The 18,780-nt window shown below is 38.1% G+C and overlaps 1 protein-coding gene across 41 annotated transcripts in view; it reads right to left on the bottom strand.

Annotated features, from left to right (window-relative positions):
- Positions 1 to 18,780, bottom strand: part of PDLIM5 (PDZ and LIM domain 5) — a 317,004-nt gene that overhangs the window by 238,749 nt on the left and 59,475 nt on the right. For 3 of the 41 annotated variants that reach the window (XM_081595187.1, XM_081595122.1, XM_081595282.1), the window contains exon 3: positions 8,908 to 9,014. The exons of 36 other annotated variants lie outside the window; for them this stretch is intronic. The gene's annotated coding sequence lies outside the window, so the exon portion shown is untranslated. Of the gene's footprint in view, positions 1 to 8,907; positions 9,015 to 16,244; positions 16,285 to 18,780 lie in introns of all 41 variants that reach the window. 2 more of the 41 variants (XM_081595136.1, XM_081595293.1) reach the window with 1 other exon arrangement.

Below are 18,780 nucleotides of genomic sequence, written 5' to 3'. Positions count from 1 at the left end.
GTCTATGGGGTCGCAGAGTCTAACATGACTGAATGACTAACACTTTCACTTTCATGTAGTTATAACAACTGATTCTAATTTTTAAAGTTTTTATTGAAATGCATTTTTGCTTCCCTAAGTTTTCATTGATGATTGTATTTTTGTGGGATGAAACAATAGAAAGGGGAAAGTAGAAGGAGCAGGGAAAAGAGTATGAGAGAGAAAGCAAAGAAAACAAAGGAGAAGTGATAAGGAGACTGAAGAAGAAAATGTAGGATGAGGGAAGGCAGAAAGTTGCTTAGGAAGAAGAGCGAGATGGAGAAGAAAACATTCTGAGAGAATAAGAATAGATTGGTTCTCATGGTAGTGTGATATTTTCTACTCCAAGAACCACTCAGAAGTTACAAGACTCCCATGTAGCTGCAGTGATAAATTTTCAATTCCCATCATGTTCTCTTTACTCTTAACTTTTGCTCTTATTAGTTATTTGTTCCAATACTGTTACCAAAAGCTGTTAATCTTATCTCTCTCTTTCCTTTCAATCTTAAGGTAATGAGACACCTGACCCTTTCCTGTCACAAAGCCAGACAAAAAGGAGCAAACATGTTTAGGTGAAAGAAGAACAGGGTTTCAGGAACCTTTTGACCCCAATACATACCAACATGTCATCTCCTAAGCTAGCAGGGCTCCTCTGCTAAGCGTCCGTCATGATTTTGTAACTAATATCTCCTTTTACAAAAAAGGAAACTGTAGTTTAAATGCCTTGCCTATGGCTCCCCAGTGAGCAAATGTCAGAAATAAAACCCAGGCCTCCTGACGTCAAAGTTCTTTCCACTTCACGATGCCTAAAAATACAAACAAATAAAATAAACTCCCCAAGGCAAATAAAACCTTATCCACTGCAACACTGCATGTTAGAAACTTGAAGTTTAGCAAGGTTGATTTTTTAAATTCTAGCTTTTTAATACTCAACACCTGACTTTGTAACACATTAATCCACTTAAATGTATTTTACTAAATAAAATGTTCTTAATATTTATATTGAGTCTAATAATCTAGTAGTATCCCATAATAACAGTTTCTAACTATAAGAACTCTAAAGAAAATTTCCTCTATCACTTTTAAATAAAAAATCTTCAGCTGAAATGAGATATTTTTGTGACTTTATTTATATATTTGAATGATTTCACTGTTTCCTGTCAGTGCCAACCCTACAAATCTGTCTTGTTGACTAGATCTCACCATAGAAGTCACTTTCCTGGGTCAGCCTTCTGACTCTTCAGAGTAAGTTATCCACCCCCGCATACTGCATTTATACAGTAAATAAATACTTTATACAGTAAAGTAAAAAAAAAAAAAGGGGGGGTAAAGCATCTGTACTTTCCCCTCACAGCCCTTGTTATGACAGTAGTTACACAGTAATTTGAGTAATCACTGTTTAATGTCACTGTTGCCTTCCAGACCATAAGCACCATGAGGGTAGAATTTGTCTTAAGCACTAATATATCCCCAGCACCTATCACAGGGATTGGCACAGAGTAGGTGTTCAATAAATATTTATGTAATAAGTGAATTTCTCTCATGGGATGGAGCAATAGAAAGGGGAAAAGTGTATTTCTCTGAATAACTGCATGAAGTTTTGCTTATCTAACTTAAGAAGAATAACACATAATAACGTCCTCTTTCCTCTGTGCTACTGTTCACAATGCACTAGGTTGTGCTTTGTGTGCATATTCTCACAACAACCATATGAGGTAGCAACAATTTTAAATCACTTCTCATGAGGACAGAGAAACTTCACAGAAGTTTAAACTTCACAGAAGTTTAGAAAGATTAAGTATCTTGTCCAAGTTTACCCAGCTAGTGGTTGAAATTTGGCTGATATATGAATTTAGGAAATAAAAATGCAAAGAAAATATTATGCTTTTTTTCCAAAGACTAATTTTTCCTCTTTTTTGTTTGTTTTGTTTTTTTATTAAAATATAGTTGATTTATCTCTTGTTTTTTCATTAACATTATACCAGCACCAGGGGGAGGTGGGAAAGGGAAATGCCCACTTCCCCTAATAATTATTTATTGTCAGATTTTTCCACTTTGAGTCTCATTTAACAAATCCTAATTGTAGAACATTGGCTTTTATGTCTATAAGTCTAAAAGATTCTGAATATTTCATTCACATGTCCATGTATTACATACATAACTATTTAAAATGGTATCTGAAAGATGTGGTATACATATACAATGGAATACTACTCAGCCATAACACAAAATGAAATAATGCTGTTTGCAGCCACATGAATGGGCGTAGAGATTATCATACTAAGTGAAGTAAGTCAAAAAGAGAAAGACAAATATCATATGACATTAATTATACATGGAATCTAAAATATGACACAAATGAACTTATTTATGAAACAGGCTCACAGACACAGAGAACAGACTGGTGGTTACCAATGGGCATGGGACAGATTGGGATTTGGGGGTTAGCAGAGCCAAACTTTTATGTGTAGAATGGATAAGCAACAATATCCTACTGTATAGCATAGGGAACTACATTAATATCCTATAATAAGCCACAATGGAAAAGAATATGAAAAAAGATTCAGTTTCATATATTTATATATATATATATATATATATATATATATCTGAATCACTTTGCTGTACACCAGAAACTAAAACAATATTGTAAATCAAGTATACATCAATAAAAAATAAATTAAAAAAATAATATCTGACGTTGGCAACCCCCAGACTTGTAAGTAAAGGTACTTTCAGATGATTTCAGCCTCCAGTCATCAAGCCTTCATAGCTGAGGCCTCAGACATGGTAGAGAAATGATAGGCCAACCCCACAATGCCCTGTCTGAATTCCCAACTCACAGAATCCATGAGTATAACAAAATGACTGCTATTGTAAGTCACTAGTTTTAGAGAGTTTATTATGCAACAGTAAACAGAACAGATGGATTGCTAAATGGATAGAGGCCTGGAGAAATAAATAGTTATGTGATAAAGCAAGTATGGTAAAATATTAATTGCAGCACAAAGGTGGAACGTATATGGGTGCTCATTGTAAAATTTTTTGTTTTTCTATATATTTGAAAATTTTTGCAATAAGATGTTGGTAAGGGAGAAAAGAATAGGAACCATTGTGGATAACAGAAAAACTGCTAACTAGCGTTTATCATGTATTACAATGTGTAGGGTCTTGTGCCAAGAGTTTTTATATTTATTACATCATCTAATTCTCTCAGCCCCATGTTATTACTTTCTGATGCTATTATTTTCTCCACTTTATAGATGAAAAATCCAAGGCTCAGAGAGGTTGTCATTTATCTATGGTAAATGTTTGTAAATCGTAGAGCTAGGATTCCAATCCAGGTATGTGTGATTCCATAATTGATGTTCTAACTCCCTCAGATTTAGAGTGCTACTATTCCTGTCCACCCTCAATCCATTTCTTTGATTAAAAGGTAAAGGATATTCTTTATATCTAAAGGGATATAATCTTGATATCAAGGGATATCAACAAGTATAATCTTGTTGAAAGAGAGGTAATGTGCTCGATAGTGGAAAGTAGTTATTTATTTGACCAAACATGAGGATTTTTCTGTATGAAATTATTTCTTATTTTTGGTTTAGAATTATTTTTGTTCTCCAAAATAACATTGCCAACAATCCTTTAATTATAACTCTACCACTCCACAACTCACTGAGTAATTTTTCCTTTTATTTCCCTTGAAAATTATAAACAAGTTCTTAATGAAGGCTATATGTGCAGTAACAGATACTAAAAGGTAAAAGCTTTTCTATATGTTCTATTTATTTCATAGTCCTGTCTAGCAACTATTAAATAAACAATACACAATCCAAACCTGAAAGCAAGCATCATTGTAGAAATTAGACAAGATGGCATATAAAAATGAAAGAAAATCGAATTCACTGAGTGCCTATGGCATGCTTAGCTCAGGGAGATGCCCTTAGTTTTATTACAGCTTCATCAAAAGCCTAGAATCTTTTCCCAGTTAAAGAACAGTCTGCATATGTCACTACTAAGAGAAAGATGGATTAAAGAAGACATTCAAGCTGACCTCATTACAAATGAGAGGACTAAAGAAGTAAATAGAACTTAGCTCTAATGAAACCTATTATTACTTGGATCAATTGACAATTCCACAAATATAACAACTATATATGCATCCATGGGTGCTAGGTCTCTTCAGTTGTGTCTGACTCTTTGCTAACCTAAGGACTGTAGCCAACCAGGCTTCTCTGTCCATGGGATTCTCCAGGCAAGAATACTGGATTGGGCTGCCATTTCCTTTTCCAGGTGATCTTCCCAACCCAGGGATCAAACCCACATCTCTCATGTCTCCTGCATTGGCAGGCTGGTTCTTTACCAGCAGCACCACCTAGGAAGACCATAACAATTATATCTGGAAAATATTCTTTTATTTTTTAATTAATTGCTAAGCCTATTATGAGGAATCCCCATGGATTTTTCAACTATGTCCCCCTTTTTTCCCATTAGTATCATCACCTTCACCACTTTAGACAGATTTCATCACATTTTAAACTTAAGTTTTACAATCTAGTTTTTGGTAAGTACATTCTTTCTGTTCTAGTCGCTTCCTAAGGGTTTCAAATATTATAGATTTATGTCAATAACTGATTACTAGATTAAATTACTAGCATATTTGACACTTATATTGTTTTCCTTATTGAGGACCACTGGAGTGTGTGAAACCTACAAACAATATTCAAATCAAGACAACTTTTCATTAAGGCAGACAGTGATATTTCAGACTGATACTCTAAATTTATTTTAATATAATCTATGTTTCACTGGAAACCATGAACAGAGTAAAATTTTCCCCTTAACTGGCTTTTTTTACTTGATTACTAGATACTCTCTTGTCAAATGTATGATGAAAGTGAAAGTGAAGTCGCTCAGTTGTGTCTGACTCTGCAACCCCATGGACTGTAGCCTACCAGGTTCCTCCGTCCATGGGATTTTCCAGGCAAGAATACTGGAGTGGGTTGCCATTTCCTTCTCCAGGAGATCTTCCTGACCCAGGCATTGAACCTGGGTCTCCCGCATTGTAGGCAGACGCTTTACCGTCTTAGCCACCAGTGAAGTCCCTAATGTATGATGGGACCAGAGAAATGGATTAAATTGTTATTAATACATATTCTGGGGGAGCAGGTTGGGGGTGCTTTGACTCTCATATCTCATTTGTTTAAACTGAGAGAATAGTGGTTCAAATTTTTCTTTCTTAGCTGTGTTTTGTATTCTTGTATATGTAAATAAATGAAGACCATATATTAACAAGGTTGTTCAAAACTGGGAAAGACAGGTGGCTTGTCAAGGCTTCCTGGTTGGGGGAGCTTGTGTCGGTGTTCTGGTGGGTGGAGCTGGATTTCTGCTCTCTAGAGTGTAATGGAGTGACCAGTATTAATTTTTGAGATGTCTATGGATTTGGTGTGCCTCTGGGCAGCCTGTATATTGATGCTCAGGTCTATGTTCCTGCGTTGCTGGAGAATTTGCGTGGTATGTCTTGCTCTGGAACTTGTTGTCTCTTGGGTGGAGCTTGGTTTCAGTGAATTTATGGAGGCTATTGGATGGTCTCTTATTAATTAATGTTTCCCCTGGCTTTCAGTCTTATTCTTGCAGTAGCCTCAAGACTTCTCCTTCCATACAGCCTCAATAATAAAAATTTTAGGTTAATGGTGAAAAGATTCTCCACAGTGAGGGATACCCAGAAAGGTTCACTGAGTTACATGGAGAGATGAGGTGGGGGGGGTGGGTTGAGGTGACCAGGAGGGGAAGAGGGGAATTCAAATGTGGAGAGAGCAATCTAGCCAGTAAGCACTTCCCTCTGTGCTTTCCACAGTTTGGAACCCTCAGAGTGATTCACAGAGATACATAGAGAGGGGGGAGGAAGGTAACAGAGGTGAGCATGAGTAGAAAGGGAGGAATTAAGAGGGGAGAGAGAGATCTGGAAAAACAACAATACAGTATACTAATGCATATATATGGAATTTGAAAGATGGTAACGATAACCCTATATGCGAGACAGAATAAGAGACACAGATGCATGGAACAATTTTATGGACTCTGAGGGAGAAGGTGAGGGTGGGACGTTCTGGGAGAATAGCATTGAAACATGTATATTATCATATGTGAAACAGAACACCATTCCATGTTCGATGCATGAGACAAGGGCTCAGGGCCGGGGCAATGGGATGATCCAGAAGGATGGGATGGGGAGGGAGGTGGGTGGGGGGTCCAGGAGGGGGAACACATGTAAACCCATGGCAGATTCATGTCAATGTATGGCAAAAACTATTGCAATGTTGTGAAGTGATTGGCCCCCAACTAAAATAAATAAATTTATAAAAAAAAAAAAAAAACTGGGAAAGATCATCACCTCCATCATAAAGAACATGTACTCTTAGAGAACACAGTTCTGCACTGAAATTTTAAAAAGGGCTTTGAAGGGACTTCTCTGGTGGTCCAGTGGCTGAGACTCTGTGCTCCCAGTTCAGGGGGCCTAGGTTTGATCCCTGGTCAGGGAACTAGATCCTACATGCTGAAACTAAGAGTTTGCAAGCCACTACTAAGAGATCCTGCATGCCGCAACTAATACCTGGTACAGCAAATAATAATTAATTTAAAAGGCCTTTGAAGATGTCCCTCACGTTGGCAGCATTCCAGAATCAGCTGGATCAGAGTGATACAGCTTAATATAGAACACTGCAACCCTGAAGACTTGTGAAAGCCAAAATAGTGTCTACAGCAAATGAATGTATGATTAATGCTGATGGATCTAACCTTCACTGGGTGACATCTGTCGAGATTTGTTGAGGAATGAGATGTAGTTCTATAAAGAAAAAATCAAATAACTAGTCTCTGAAATACATACGCATTAACACTATTTTTTAATTTTTTTCTTTACCTGGAAGCAAAGATTCTGAAGATGTAACTAATCACCAGTCTAATGTGTTTGATTATTGATCGTATATTTAAAAAAAAAAAACAGCAAGGGACTTAGTTCATTTTTTTTTAGTTAGTTTTTTTTTTTTTTTTGCCCTTCAGATAGATAAAAAAAAAACCAACCTACTTTAAACTGATCTTTGCTTGGTGATCATAATAATGACTATAGATTAATGAAGCAGGAAGCACTTCATAAAACTATCTAGATAGCTAAAATGCTGAGGGTTCATTCATTCATTCATTCAAAAAACATTTATTGTTTGTTCTATGACAAACACCATTCTCTGGAGGGAAGTAACTATTGTTAAAAATAAACTAAGTCTGTTTCCTTCTCGAGTTAATATTTTAGTGTGTCTGATAGGCAATAAAACAGGTACATACAATATTTCAAGTGGTGATAAATGCCATAAAGACTGATAAAGCAGGTAAGGATAAGTGATTAATGACATGATGGAACGGGATGATGTTTCAGGATAAGAGCTTTTGGAGGAGGTGATATTTAAGCAGAATGTTGAGTGAGCCACACAAATATATGAGGAAGAGCATTTCAGGTGAAATTAAAGGCAGAAAACAAACAAAAAGACCTTGAGAACGAAATGCATTGAATTTGTTTTCAAATCAGCAAGGAAGCAGGTTTTACTGGAGTGAAATGTACTAGAGGGAGACAGGTCTGATATGAAATCAGGGAAGCAGCCAAAGGCAAGTTTGCAGGCTTTGTAGCCCACGAAGCCTAGATTTCATTCCAGTGTCCAGAATGTCATCGGAGGGTTTCTAATAGGGGTAGGACATAATTCCAAAAATCACCCAGAATTTAAGAGGTAAAAGTAGACTCAGGGAAACTAGTTAGGAGAGGATGGTAGCTTGAATCTAGATGTAGTAATAGTAGATAAAGTAAGAAGTTGTGAAATACTACAATAACTTAGAAGTGGATATGAAGATATTTGCTAATGGCTTAAATATGGAATGTGATTTTTTATTTAGGCCATATTTTGCAGTATGCTGAATTTTAGTTCCCTGATAGAGGTCAACTCACTCCAGTACTCTTGCATCAAACCTATGGCCCCTGCATTGTGAGCATGAAGTCTTAACCACTGAACTGCCAGGGAAGTACCTGGAGTGTAATATTTAAGATAAAAAAGAATCGAGTGATCTTATATTTTTGCTTTGAATGAGGAGACTGTTAACTGAGGTGTAGAGTCAGATCAAGGTAAATGGAAGATCAAAGGTTTTTAAGGGGAAATCAGAGTGAGATTGATGATATAAATATGTATAAGCATTAGAAAAAAAGAAATCTCAATCTCCTAAGTGCCACAGCATAAAGATCAGATTTACACAAAAATCAGGAGATTTTAACATTACTTATGTTTCTATAAGGGAATAGACTTGGGTATTGGGAAGAGATGCTTTCATTTTTTAAAAAATGCATTTCTATGCTTGTTCAAGGCTTTTTAAAAAATCTTGTTCGTGTATTACTTTTATTTAAAAAGTTTGAATATATCAGTAAGAATTAAGTAGTTAAAAGAGAGATTATAAAGTAAACAGAATGAAAAATCAATAGCATTTAGCTGCTTAGAGAGGTTTTAACTATCCAACCTCTAAAACCTTTAATGAGCCTTAGAAGCAGACAGGTGCATCTTTGACCCTCTCGTCTAACTTGACATTTGGCATCAACATCAACTTGCTCGTTAGTTTAAAGTTTGCTTTCTTTCCCAAGCTATGCCTTATGCTGCTCCGTTGTAGTATGATATGCCCTGCCTCAGGCTCTAAAATGGCTTATATGCATCTATCTCAAAAGCATTTGTCATCTGTCCTAATCCAGTGCCTGCTTAAGACCAAAACCAGTTGGCCTCGATTAGTCAAATGAAGCCTGTTTGTTTGCTCTTTGAAGCTAGGTAGCAAATACAAGAGTTTTCCAACTTGCCATATTACCTGATGCTTCTGACATGAAATCAGTTAGCATAGTAGCTGTCATGAAGTCATTCTTTCTGTTTAGATAAGAAAGTAGCCAAAGCTCTCAGGTTGATTTTAACAGACTCCTATAGAGAAAGGATTAGAGTCTCTATTAATACACTCAGTCCCAGGATTCCTGGAGTATGGGCTATTCTACTGATCTTCTCCCCTCACATTCTTCCAATGAATTATCCTTCTCTCCACAGTGGGGTCTTATTTCAAGGGCGTTCACTAGCTCACTTATAATGTCAACTTGCTATTTTTAAAATGTGATCATCAAATCATTAATTCACTTTAATGTCAGCTTTATTGAGGGGCAATTTTGAAAGTACAATTCAACAAGTCTTGACAAATGTACACAGTTGTGAAATCTCCATCACAGTCAAGCTATAATCAACTCCAGCACCCTCCAAAAGGTTAGCCACTGCCCTTTTGCAGTCATTCCTCTTCCTGATCTTCCAGCTTCTGGCAACCACTCATCTGCTTTCTGTTACTATATTTTTGTCTTTTCTAGAACTTCATATAAATGGGATCATACAGTGTATAGTGTTTTTGTGAATGACTTCTTTCTCTTAGCATAATATGTTAAGATTCATCCATCTTTTTGTATGATTTAAATCATTTGCTCCTTTTTATTGCTGTATCTCATTATATGGATATACCATATTCTATTCATTCATTCACAAGTTGATGGGTATTTGAGTTGTTTAGCTTATATAAACTTATAAAAATGTGCTTACAAATTTTTGTGTGCACATGTTTTATTTCGTTTGGGTACATACCAAGAAGTAGGGTTGCTAAGCTGCTGCTCAGTCGCTTCAGTCGTGTCCGACCCTGTGCGACCCCATAGACGGCAGCCCACCAGGCTCTGCCGTCCCTGGGATTCTCCAGGCAAGAATACTGGAGTGGGGTGCCATTGCCTTCTCCAAGGGTTGCTAAGAGTTGGATTTAAATCTACTATTACTATCTACTATCTACTATTACTAATTTACACCTTACTTTTTTTTTTATTTTGCCCATGTGTTTCCAGCTTTTTCACCCCACCCTCTGCCCTTATTCTGAATCCTTTTGGAGTAATTATTTTTAGCATTCCATTTTGTCTCGGCTACTGGTTTGAGAACCCAGTGAACAGTATGAAAAGGCAAAAAGAAAGCACACTGAAAGATGAACTCCCCAGGTCAGTAGGTGCCCAATATGCTACTGGAGATGAGTGGAGAAATAACCCCAGAAAGAATGAAGAGACGGCACCAAAGCAAAAACAACTCCCAGTTGTGAATGTGACTGGTAATGGAAGCAAGGTCCGATACTGTAAAGAGCAATATTGCACAGGAACCTGGAATGTTAGGTCTATGATCAAGGCAAATTGAAAGTGGTCAAATAGGAGATAGCAAGAATGAACGTCAACATTTTAGGAAGCAGTGAACTAAAATGGACTGGAATGGGTGAATTTAACTCGGATGACCATTATAAATACTACTATGGGCAAGAATCTCTTAGAAGAAAAGGAGTAGCCATAATAGTCAACAAGAGAGTCCGAAATGCAGTACTTGGATGCAATCTCAAAAATGACAGAATGATCTCTGTTCCAAGGCAAACCATTCAATATCACAGTAATCCAAGCCTATGCCCCAACCAGTAATGCTGAAGAAGCTGAAGATGAACAGTTCTATGAAGACCTACAAAACCTTCTAGAACTAACACCCAAAATAGATGTCCTTTTTATTATAGGGGACTAGAATGCAAAAGTAGGAAGTCAAGAAACACCTGGAGTAACAGGTAAATTTGGCCCTGGAGTACAGAATGAAGCAGGGCAAAGGCTAATAGAGTTTTGCCAAGAGAATGCACTGGTCATAGCAAACACCCTCTTCCAACAACACAAGAGAAGATTCTACACGTGGACATCACCAGATGGTCAACACTGAAATCAGATTGATTATATTCTTTGCAGCCAAAGATGGAAAAACTCCATACAGTCAGCAAAAACAAGACCGGGAGCTGACTGTGGCTCAGATCATGAACTCCTTATTGCCAAATTCAGCCTTAAATTAAAGAAAGTAGGGAAAACCACTAGACCATTCAGGTATGACCTAAACCAAATCCCTAATGATTATACAGTGGAAGTGAGAAATAGATTTAAGGGACTAGATCTGATAGACAGAGTGCCTGATGAACTATGGGCGGAGGTTCATGACATTGTGTAGGAGACAGGGAGCAAGAGCATCCCCAAGAAAAAGAATAGCATTGAAACATGTATATTATCATATGTGAAACAGAACACCATTCCATGTTCGATGCATGAGACAAATGCTCAGGGCCGGGGTAATGGGATGACCCAGAGGGATGGGATGGGGAGGGAGGTGGGTGGGGGGTCCAGGAAGGGGAACACATGTAAACCCATGGCTGATTCATGTCAATATATGGCAAAAACTATTACAATATTGTAAAGTAATTAGCCCCCAACTAAAATAAATAAATTTATTTAAAAAAAAAAAAAGAAATGCAAAAAAGCAAACTGGCTGTCTGGGGAGGCCTTACAAATAGCCGTGAAAAGAAGAAGGGCAAAAAAGCAAAGGAGAAAAGCAAAGATATACCCATTTGAATGCAGAGTTCCAAAGAATAGTAAGGAGAGATAAGAAAGCCTTCCTCAGCAATCAGTGCAAAGAAATAGAGGGAAACAATAGAGTGGGAAAGACTAGAGATCTCTTCAAGCAAATTAGAGATACCAAGGGAACATTTCATGCAAAGATGTGCACAATAAAGGACAGAAATGATATGGACCTAAAAGAAGCAGAAGATATTAAGAAGAGGTGGCAAAAATACACAGAACTGTACAAAAAAGACCTTCACAACCAGATAATCACCTGGATGGTGTGATCACTCACCTAGAGCCAGACATCCTGGAATGTGATGCCTCAATTGAGCCTTAGGAAGCATGACTATGAACAAAGCTAGTGGAGGTGATGGAATTCCAGTTGAGCTATTTCAAATCCTAAAAGATGATGCTACAAAAGTGCTGCTCGGAATATGCCAGCAAATTTGGAAAACTCAGCAATGGCCATGGGACTGGAAAAGGTCAGTTTTCATTCCAATCCCAAAGAAAGGCAATGCCAAAGAATGCTCAAACTACTGCACAATTGTACTCACCTCACACGCTAGTAAAGTAATGCTCAAAATTCTTCAAGCCAGGCTTCAGCAATATGTGAACCATGAACTTCAAGCTGGAGCAAATTGGAAATCAAATTGCCAACATCCGCTGGATCATTGAAAAAGCAAGAGAGTTCCAAAAAACATCTATTTCTGCTTTACTGACTATGCCAAAGCCTTTGACCGTGTGGATCATGATAAACTGTGGAAAATTCTGAAAGAGATGGGAATACCAGACCACCTGACATGACTCTTGAGAAATCTGTATGCAGGTCAGGAAACAACAGTTAGAACTGGACATGGAACAACAGACTGGTTCCAAATAGGAAAAGGAGTACATCAAGGCTGTATATTGTCACCCTGCTTATTTAACTTACATGCAGAGTACATCATGAGAAATGCTGGGCTGGAAGAAGTACAAGCTGGAATCCAGATTGCCGGGAGAAATATCAATAACCTCAGATATGCAGATGACACCACCCTTATGGCAGAAAACGAAGAAGAACTAAAGAGCCTCTTGATGAAAGTGAAAGAGGAGAGTGAAAAAGTCGGCTTAAAGCTCAGCGTTCAGAAAAAAACGATCATGGCATCCGGTCCCATCACTTCACGGCAAATAGATGGAGAAACAGTAGAAACAGAGGCAGACTTTATTAATTTGGGCTTCAAAATCACTGCAGATGGTGACTGCAGCCATGAAATTAAAAGATGCTTACACCTTGGAAGGAAAGTTATGACCAACCTAGATAGCATATTAAAAAGCAGAGACGTTACTTTGCCAACAAAGGTCTGTCTAGTCAAGGCTATGGTTTTTCCAGTAGTCATGTATGGATGTGAGACTTGGACTATAAATATAAAGAAAGCTGAGCACTGAAGAATTGATGCTTTTGAACTGTGGTGTTGGAGAAGACTCTTGAGAGTCCCTTGGACTGCAAGGAGATCCAACCAACCCATCCTAAAGGAGATCAGTCCTGAATATTCACTGGAAAGACTGATACTGAAGCTGAAACTCCAATACTTTGGCTACCTGATGTGAAGAGCTGACTCATTTGAAAGGACCCTGATGATAGGAAAGATTAAAGGCGGGAGGAGAAGGGGACGACAGAGGATGAGATGGTTGGATGGCATCACCGACTAATGGACATGGGTTTGGATGGACTCCAGGAGTTGGAGGTGGACAGGGAGGCCTGGCGTGCTGTGGTCCATGGGGTCGCTAAAAGTCGGACACTACTGAGTGAATAACTGAATTGAACTGATTGGTTTATTAGCCTAAGCTTTCTGCTTTATTTTCTCATGGTTTCTCAAAGTATCTACAATATGCATATTTTAAAACTTATCACAGTGCTCATTCCAATAATAATATATCCTTTCACACACAAGTAATTAACAGTATTCTTCCATTTCCCCTCCTCTTTTGTACTATTTTTGTCATATACCTTACTTTTATATATATTATACACTCTGCTGCTGCTACTGCTGCTGCTAAGTTGCTTCAGTCGTGTCTGACCCTGTGCAACCCCATAGATGGCAGCCCACCAGACTCTCCCATCCCTGGGATTCTCCAGACAAGATCACTGGAGTGGGTTGCCATTTCCTCCTCCAATGTATGAAAGTGAAAAGGGAAAGTGACGTCGCTCAGTCGTGTCCAACTCTTCGCAACCCCATGGACTTCAGCCTACCAGACTCCTTCGTCCATGGGATTTGCCAGGCACGAGTACTGGAGTGGGGTGCCATTGCCTTCTCCATACACTCTACAATGCACTATTATTATTTTTTGCTTTAAACAGTCAATAGTCTTCGAAAGGGATTTTAAAATAGAAGAAAAATACCTTTCATAATTTCACATTTTTTGCCCATGTCTGGGCATCTTTATTTTTTGTGTATGTCCAAATTTCCATCTGGTATCATTTTCCCTTTGTTCTTCCTGTAACATTTCTTTTGTAGAGTAGGTCTACTGATAATGAATTTTAAGTTTTAATTTGTCTGCATTTCACCTTTATTTTTGAAAGAGGCTTTCACTGAGTATCAATCCCAGGTTGGCAGGGTTTTGTTTTTTACTTTTTCAGTATTTTAAAGACATTGTTCCATGTCTTCTGTTTTGCATAGTTTCTGACAATAAGTTCCTGTAGTCTTTTTTTGGTCGCCCTAAATTTTCTTTTTTTCCCGCCTCTCTCTCAGGCTGCCTTTAAGATTTTTATCTTCAACAGTCTTGTCATCTAGGCATTTATGATGTGTTTTGGAGTGGTTTTCTTCATGTTTATTTGGGTTTTGTTTATATTCTTCAACCCATGCGTTTATATTTTTAATGAAATTTGGAAATTTCTCAGCCCTTGTTTCTTCAGTTTTTTGTGCTTCTCTACCCACTCTGGCACCTCACATACATGTATGTCAGAACACTTGATACTGTCCTTCCTGTCATGTTGCTCTGTTCATTATTTTCTGATCTTTTCTCCCATTGTGCTTGTCATTTTGGGTAATTTCTATTGCTGTGTCTTCAAGTTCACAAATTTTTTCCTGCAGGGTCTAATTTGCTTTTAATCACATCTAGTATAATTTCTGGGAGAAGGCAATGGCAGCCCACTTCAGTACTCTTGCCTGGAAAATCTCATGGATGGAGGAGCCTGGTAGGCTGCAGTCCATGGGGTCGCTACTCTAGGAGTTGGACACAACTGAGCGACTTCACTTTCCCTTTTCACTTTCATGCATTGGAGAAGGAAACGGCAACCCACACCAGTGTTCTTGCCTGGAGAATCCCAGGGACGGGGGAGCCTGGTGGGCTGCCGTCTACGGGGTTGCACAGAGTCGGACCATGACTGAAGCAACCTCGCAGCAGCAGCAGCAGTATAATTTCTACTCATATTTATATATTTAACCTCTAGAAGTTTCATGTGGATCTTTAAAAATATCTTCCACTTCTCTCTGAATCGTGTTCATGTTTTCTTTTACCTCCTTGAACATATAGAAAATATATTTTAATGTTCTAATTCCATCACCTCTGTCATTTCTGGGCCTGTTTCTAGCGACTGAATTTTCTTCTGGTTATAGGTCTCTTTTTCCTGCCTCTTTGCCTGCCTAGAAATTTTTTATTGAATTCTGAACACTGAGAATTTTACATTGAAGGGAGTTAAATGTAGTTGAATTCTTTTAAATAGTAATTTGCTCTGAGACTCAGTTAAATTACTGGGAATTAATTTAATCCTTTCAAGCTTGCTTTAAAACCTTGTTAGGATGTGTCCAGAGTAGCCTTTAGTCTGTGTTCTAAGTTATCTCACACCTAAGGTGATATCTTTCCAATCACTCTCTCCAGTGTCTATATATTAAAAGGTTTTTCTGCTCTGGCTAGTGGGAACACAAACTATACCCAGCTCTGTCTAAATCCCAGGAATTATTTAGTTTGCTGCCTCCTGATGGTTCTGTCCCAAGCTATGAGTAAGTAGTTTCTCTCACACATGTGCAGATCAGTACCCAGCCAAAAAGTTCAGGAGAGCCTTCTGCATATCCCTGGAGCTCTCTCTTCCTCTGTGCAGCTGACTCCTGTCTTGTAAATTTAACTACCTTGACCTCCCAGAACTCTGATCCCTGTCTCTTCAGTGAATTGAGAACTCTGGGCTCTCCTTGGATTTCAGTCCCTGTGCTATGGTTTGGAAAATTCTTTCAGACTTAGTCTGGGGCAGTTATAGAGCTCTCTTCGTTTATTTTCCTCTATCAAAGATGACAGTGTTACTCTGCCAGTTGTCCAATGTTGAAAGGCATGTTTCCTATAGAGTGTTCATTTCTTAGTTAAGATGGAAAGTAAATTTGGTCCCTGTTACTCCATCATATTAAGAAGCCTAAATCCCATGCATCCTTTTATGGCTATAAAATAAAACCCACAAAGATAAAATACAAAACAGGTCTTTATACTCTTTGCGAAACTTTGAAAAACTCAGATATACTTGGCCCTTGTGCATTTCATTATTTTGAAATTAGTATGTGGTTCCCTCTTAGTGTTTAAAAAGCAAAAATTAAGTGCTGCGAAAGATGAGAGCATTAACAAGAATAAGCAAAGAGAATCAAAGATAATGGTGACTTATGGTTACCAGGAGGGAAAGGGGAGAGAGGGATAAGCTGGGAGACTGGGACTGATATATACATACTACTATATAATATAAAATAGGTTACTGATAAGGACTTACTGTACAGCACAGGGAACTCTTCTCAATACTCTGTAATGACCTACATGGGAAAATAATCTGATTCACTTTTCTATGTGGTAGAAACTAACAGAAGACTTTAAATCAACTATACTCCAATAAAATTTTTTAAGAAAAGGACAATGGTGACTTAACTGTGCAAGTGGTTAATAGTTCTTCATGACCGAATAGCTGTTTACATTTCTATAGTGCTCATCTCCAGAATACCAAGCCATAGCACCAAACCTGGTCTTGTTTCTGATCACATGATTAGACTATTTCTCAGCCTCCTTCAAGTTATGTGTGACTGTTTGCCAGTAGAAAATGAGAGGAAGAGGTAAATACCACTACTAGGCCCAGATCACTCAAACCTCCCATACACAACCCACTGTGTTTTTCCATCTATTGAGGTGTCCCTGAAAGTCACATATGAAAGATGGCAGGTCCACAGGAAGGAAGGAGGAAGTGGATTAGCACTTGCAGTCAAGTAACTCACCTCAGAAATTCCTGTTTTGACTTTATGTGAACAAGAAAATAAAAACCCCTCATGTTAAATACTGATTTTGGGGAGAATTTATCTTGCTTAAAAAGCGATCTATTATACCTCAGACATGCCATTATTTAAGAGTAATTGTGGGCTTCCCAGGTGGTGCTCATGGTAAAGAACCCACCTGCCAAGGCAGGAGACGTAAGAGACGCAAATTTGATCCCTGGGTGGGGAAGATCCACTCCAGTATTCTTGCCTGGAGAATCCCATGGACACAGGTGCCTGATGGGCTACAGTCCATGGGGTCACAGTCAGACACGACTATAATGATTTAGCACATACAAAGAGCAATTGTAGTTTAAAATGTTTTTATTAATCATTACTTACTGAAGATATACAAGAATTTTTCTACACAAATTATAACAGGGTTAATTTTAGATGAATCATTAATAACATAAAGAAATAAAATCCTCCTTTCCATAGAAACCCCTAGGTATTATCAATTTTAAAATAAACAGGAAAATTCAAATGTACTCATAATCCTGTGGTTTGCAATCTGACTTGTGGTTCAAGGCAAAGGATAATTTAAGCCCCCAAAGGCCCACCTAATCTTGTCAGAGAAGAGATAACCAGAGTGAAGAGTGTTTTTTTCTGTGCCTCCACCTTTAAGTTACATTGTTACTAATGTGTCTTCTCTTACAAATGGTATGTGAAAGTACCTCGAGTTTAAGATAAAAATCCTATGGGATGTTTGAAAACTCCAAATTAGAGTTAAGCGGCCCTAATATTTTTCTAAACTCTCTCTCCAGTTGAGCTTTGTGTCTAGGTCTCTGGTTCCACGTTTTAAAAATGCTTTTGTAATATCAAGCATCTGGGTGCTTCTCTTAATCACAGAGTAAAAGGCTCATTTCATTTTCAATATTGGATCCATTCTTCAGTAACTAGAAGAGACATCAAATTCTAAGCTAATGAACTAGAGTAATTATGTAAGCCACTTTCTTACTCATACTGAACACCACAAAAGACAACTTAGAAGAAAAATTACAGCCTTATACTTGGCACACACATACATGCCCATAAGTGCTTTTAAGAAAACGCACTGGTCATAGCAAATACCCTCTTCCAACAACACAAGAGAAGACTCTACACATGGACATCACCAGATGGTCAACACTGAAATCAGACTGATTATATTCTTTGCAGCCAACGATGGAGAAACTCTATACAGTCAGCAAAAACAAGACCAGGAGCTGACTGTGGCTCAGATCATGAACTCCTTATTGCCAAATTCAGACTTAAATTGAAGAAAGTAGGGAAAACCAGTTGACCATTCAGGTATGACCTAAATCAAATCCCTTATGACTATACACTTGAATTGAGAAATAGATTTAAGGGGCTAGATCTGATAGACAGAGTGCCTGATGAACTATGGATGGAGGTTCGTGACATTGTACAGGAGACAGGGAGCAAGAGCATCCACATGGAAAAGAAATGCAAAAAAGCAAAATGGCTGTCTGAGGAGGCCTTACGAATAGCCGTGAAAAGAAGAGAGCAAAAAAGCAAAGAAGAAAAGGAAAGATATTCCCATCTGAATGCAGAGTTCCAAAGAATAGCAAGGAGAGATAAGCAAGCCTGCCTCAGCGATCAATGCAAAGAAATAGAGGAAAACAACAGAATGGGAAAGACTAGAGATCTCTTCAAGAAAATTAGAGATACCAAAGGAATATTTCATGTGAAGATGGGCTCGATAAAGGACAAAAATGGTATGGACCTAACAGAAGCAGAAGATATTACGAAGAGGTGGCAAGAATACACAGAAGAACTGTAAAAAAAAGATCTTCACGATCCAGATAATCATCATGATATGATCACTCACCTAGAGCCAGACATCCTGGAATGTGAAGTCAAGTGGGCCTTAGGAAACATCACTACGAACAAAGCTAGTGGAGGTGATGGAATTCCAGTTGAGCTATTTGAAATCCTGAAAGATGATGCTGTGAAAGTGCTTCACTCAGTATGCCAGCAAATTTGGAAAACTCAGCAGTGGCCACA

Source organism: Giraffa tippelskirchi, chromosome 1 (genome assembly GCF_054371585.1).
Source record: "Giraffa tippelskirchi isolate mGirTip1 chromosome 1, T2T-mGirTip1v1.2.pri, whole genome shotgun sequence".
Taxonomy (NCBI): domain Eukaryota; kingdom Metazoa; phylum Chordata; class Mammalia; order Artiodactyla; family Giraffidae; genus Giraffa; species Giraffa tippelskirchi.
This window is presented reverse-complemented; position numbering and strand designations above follow the sequence as displayed.